This window comes from Odontesthes bonariensis, chromosome 18 (genome assembly GCF_027942865.1).
Source record: "Odontesthes bonariensis isolate fOdoBon6 chromosome 18, fOdoBon6.hap1, whole genome shotgun sequence".
Classification (NCBI taxonomy): domain Eukaryota; kingdom Metazoa; phylum Chordata; class Actinopteri; order Atheriniformes; family Atherinopsidae; genus Odontesthes; species Odontesthes bonariensis.
In genome coordinates, this window is record NC_134523.1 from 16,360,587 (window position 1) to 16,366,034 (window position 5,448).

The window sequence follows — 5,448 nt, forward strand, 5'->3', positions numbered from 1 at the left end:
GGAATGTACTAAACCATTCACGAAGGACACACAAATCAGTACAGACGTTTTGTGCGAGTTCAAGACACCTTAACACCTTATTTGTTTCTTTTCCTCTACATGTGCTGTGAATCACCTTCCAATTGTGATGCTGAATAAAACAACAATGATTCATATGTCATTTGCACAGTTAGTCTTTAGAGTTAGAGGAGGGCATCCAACCTGTTTCATGAAAGGATCAGTGAATGGAGGTGAGGAGGTATTCAATTACTTATCAAAAGAGTAACTTACATGTTTGTGATGGGTTTGAAAAAGTTATGAAGGAATTTCACAAATTTTCCAAAATTCAGAACTTAATAATACCTCAGGACAGATCATTTATATATTTACTTAATCTGGATGTCAGACAATATGTTGGCTATCTTGGCTCACTTATGAGATTAAAAAACACAGTCATATTCTGTATCCTGGATATAAGCAAAAGTAAGCTGAAAGGTATCTGTGAGCTATCTGTTTTCCAAATGTCATCTGAGGTGGCTCTCTGTGAGAACCCGTGTCATTGTGCGTTTTTGGACCCTGTTCTGGAAAAGCAGCCACTGCTCACAGATTAAACTTTCTTTCTAAAGTAAGCTAAATCTCTGACTTTTTTTTTTTTTTTTGGTGTCATAACTATTTGACCCTATCTAAACAAGACAGGGTGTCTAATTAAAAGGCTTTAAAAGGTGCACAATTTTCAGTCCTTGCATAGGTTTTAGATGCATGTTAAATACAATGATTTCCTTATATATAGAATATCGCAGTTATAGCACAGAATATTAATGGAAATGGATCATTTAGTCAAAAACTCACAATGCTAAACTGTGTCTGACCTCAGAGAAGTTGATGCCATCTCCATCCGGCAGGCATTTGATGTGAGTGCTGCTGAACCACAGCATTCTGTATTCAATCGCCTGCTCGATCCTCCTCCACAGGGATCCCATGTGCCGGCTCACCTCATTTGTCTTAAATCAACAAATCTCGTTCAACAAATTTTCTGTTACTGTCAAAACACCACCTCGAAATGTTCAGGAATCACAGTCTGCTGCTTTCTCTGCTCTGTAGCTAATTCTGTGCTAGACCTGCAAATAGGATATAGTCCTGTTTAATAAGAGTCCTGCCACACGTCAGGTGGCTCTGTTGCCACTTCCTGTTTGGCCTGTGGCTGAACTCATTAACCTATGGTGGCATAGACTTCTTAAGACTTTGTGACATCCAGTCTGACACATCAGCCCAGAGATGTCCTTAGCAGATGACAGTTGCTGTCACAATGTGAGAACATTGTTGACTAATGGATCAGTGGCCTAAATATAATCTTGGGAAAGGGAAAAAGTATAATACTTTTTGTCAGCTTGTGAAAGTCTTAATCAGAAGCTCTCCATGCATTTCTTACGAGCATAAAATTCAGTTTAAAAAACATCCCATCACGTGGTGTCTCAGGCACACATAGCATTTTATTATTACCATTCATCAGGGATGTGAGGTAATACATCAAATCCAAAAGGCCATCTAATCCCCAAACCCTAATCCTCCTTTATGATCTTATTTCAGTGTTCTTCAGTTGGGGCTGTCATCATGGCATTTTGTTTTGCATCCACTTTTTGCACATCACTCAAACACAATAACCTGTTGTAAATGCAGCACATCTGCTTTGTATGAGGAACCTCTTGGGATGAATAGACTTCATAGGAGTGACACAAATTCAAAAGGCAGCTTGTTTTTAAAGGACCAACCCAAAGTAAACACACAATGGATCTACTGAGTGAGTGTTTGGGTATTATAAGATCACTACATTACATTTTTAGACTGTAAAATATTGTTTCACATCACTTTTTTTTATGGTAAAACCATCGTAAAGTTGCCGTGCTTCATAAATTAATGTATGCTTAATGTGTTTTTATTGACACAATAACTTCTTAGGACATTAGATGTGAAAACAAAAATGCTGTATACAATAGCGCTGTTGCCATAACTCCCAGTTAGAAAAGCGACTGCTTACTTTCTGACAGCCTATATCTATATCTGTACACTAATTACATGTTATTCTCTTAAGTGCACAATCATTTCTACTTCAGACTAAAACACCGCTATTCAGGGAAAGCGGCCAGCTTTACTAGATCTAATTTGTCAACAGCTCATACTGACATGTAATGTAGTGAAAGAACTCCAAAGGTAAAGCCTGGGAAGTCAGGGGAGTTGAGGAGAAAGACAGTGAGGTTGGGAGAGGTGGAGTCATCGTAGCAGCTTGATGTCTTCAGTAATTACAGTAAACCTTATAAGGATTACAGATTGCGTGTCTCGAGGCAGAAAATGTAGCCGCAGCTAAAAGAAACCCACTGCTGGCTTGTTCTGAGAGGCTCTGAGGGAGGATGTAGATTTAATTAAAAGCAGAAGTATGCTGAGGAGGGACATTTCAGTGGAATATATTTTGATAGTTAAAGCACTCATTCATAAGATCAGACACGTTTGGGACAAAGAACTTAATCCGGAGGACAATTGGAGTTTCTTTTCATGAAATACTCACCCCATGAGGGGAGCCATTCTTGTCTCCTTCTGAGAGATTTAGTTTGTGCCTTGCACAGACTTGAAATGATTGGGATCATCGTGTGCTCTTGCTTGGTTTACTATCAGTCAATTATGATAAAGCACCATAAACCCTGGAATATAATTAGGTGATGAGCAAAGTCATATATCTAAACTGTCTGGGCTTGGCTTAATTGCTTCCCTTTGGTTGTGATGAAGTGAAAATCCTGGAGACTAAAGTGCTTCTATTCTAAATGATATTTTCAGACTGAACACTTGTCACCTCATTGTTGGTGCCTCCATTCTGACTGAGAGTATAGAAAATACCCTTTGACATAAACCAGTGGGCATTCTTACACTGTGAAACCCGCTCAGTAGACAGAGCAGCAAAATGCCTTGATCTTGTATTCTCTGTATGTCTGTAAAAGTGTGAACTTGGCTCAGCTTGGTTAAATTTTAAACTGGTCCCAGCATATGTTAGGTCTGCTGTCAGTCTATGCCTTTGAAACCCAATATCAACACAAGCAGATATGTTGCCCTCACCTGTATGGCAAAGAAAATTCTGTACGGTTCTGATTGCATTTAAGTGTTTGCATTCTTAGCTTTACACAAAATACGCAATTTAGATGCCTAAAAAAATGCTTCTGTTTACATTTCAGTTTAGAGATTAGACCCAAAGGCAGTACATAACAGACAGACATACTCCAAAAAGCAGAAACTAAATCTTTAACCAGTGAATAGTTAGAATAATTGGGTTAGAAAAGCAATGAAAAACAAGTCTGAGGCGTACATCTTGACTAGTTAAGCTGGCGCCCCATGTTCAGAGGCACAGGAACTGCACACACTGAAACACTACACTACAAAGAACACTGACAAAAGCTGGAAGAGAAAAGGAAAAAGACTTTAAAGCATGTATATAAAGGGTAATGAATCAAGAGGGCACAGGTGTACAGTGATTAACTAGCACAAAGTTAGTGGGGAGGAAAACAAGTGTACAAGTGCAAAATATTTTCAAATAAATATGAACGTGATTAACAAGACCCTCAAAACCATGAAAGCTTTTACATTGCCATTACCATCTACCATTCCACGAACACAGTAACTCGAGTAGCCTTGAAGAAATTTAATAAAAGTTTCCAAAAATGTTCAGTCGAGCTCAGATCAGTGTGATAAGATGAGGACGGGATGTTGTTTTAAGTCCAAACAGTTAAAGGTCAAGTCTGAACAGACCTGCATGTAAACTGCAACTTGACTTGTTGACGGAGGCATTCATCCGCAGGGCGGTACTTGTGTGTTATGTGTGTATATTTTGTGGCTGTCTTGTTACGAGGAAAGGCGTGTTGGCAGGTTAGTCACCTTCCTCAGAAGTATTTATGCTATTACAATTACAGTTTGTGTGTATAACAGGTTGCTCCAGTCGAAGGTAGGTATGCTGCAACTTTTTTAGCCTTGCTGACTTAGCCACACAAACCCACACATTTGTAAAGCATTTATTTCATAACGCAAATGTTTTTACACACTTCAGCATACAGACTGAAGGAGCTGGTGATCAAACCACTTCGTGTTGGCGGCTGACCCACTTTAACTTCTGGCCCACTGTCACTTCAAATGAACAGGCTGTGCTCAAGACATTTTCAACCCCTCCGGGCTTTTTCACTGTTTCAGGTCACTAATTTGAGCATTTTACACTTTCTTTTTTTCCCCCATCAGTTATGCTTTTTGTCATTTGAATTTGTGTACCAGTTTTTTCACGAAGAAATCAATGTCAGACGATACCCAAGTGGAGATGTTGGGTCACAATGTAGAGCCCCACATTTGGTGAAAACCTAACACAGGATATCAGCATAATCACCTCATACCTACTGTCAAGCATGGTGGTGGAGGGCTTATGATTTGGGCTTGCTTTGCAGCCACAGGACCTGGACACCTTGCAGTCATTGAGTCAACCATGAACTCCTCAGTTCCTATATCAAAGTATTTTAGAGTCAGATGTGAGACCATCTGACCGTCAGCTAAAGCCTGTCTGAAACTGGGTCATCAACGGGACAACAATCCCAAACACAGCAGCAAATCTACAACAGAATGTTTGAAAAAGAAAAGAATCAAGGTTCCAACGGTCGAATCAGTCCAGACCTCAACCTGATTGAAATGCTGGGGACCTTAAGAAAGCTGTGCATAAACAAATGTCCTCAAAACAACAGTTTGACAGATGGATAAAGTCAAGGTGTCGTTGCTAAAGGTGGTTCTACAAACTACTGAACTTTGTTTTTCCTCAAGCTGATTCTGCATTTCCTGTTAAATTTAGCTAAATAAATAATGACCAGCAGCTCATAAGTACCAGGTAATTCTCATTACATGCTTAGATGTAAAACCTCAGAGGTGAAAAACGCCTTTTTCCAACTCATTATACGTCCAATTACAACACACCAGTTTCATATGATCGTTTAAACAGTTAGTCCTCTTACACTTTTCCTGAAAGTGCATTAGAAAGATAAACTAAAGCAAAGATCACAACAAACAAACCCAGAGTTAAAGTAACTTTTAAGATGCTGACTATTTTAAACAGTTTCCAGTTAAAGCCTGACTAGCTGTTGTAGTGCAGAAGAACCAGAGTAATTGGACTTGGTCTGGCAGCCTCTAAGGAGAAACTTTATTAGCAACGTCAGCAGAGATACATGTCACACAGCGGCATACCAAGATTCCCCAAGACAGTGGATTGTGGTATTCTCTATACTTTAACGCTGTGTGCGTATGTCGCCAAAAAACAATCCATGTCTGGTGCCACTGTGTCTGAGGTTTCCACAAACATCTTCTGTTGATGACCTTAGCAGAACAGACTCCGACGTCAGCCAGGACAGACAATACGTGGTGTGGATATGATATCGATTAACTCCTTCACCCTCTCTTGCA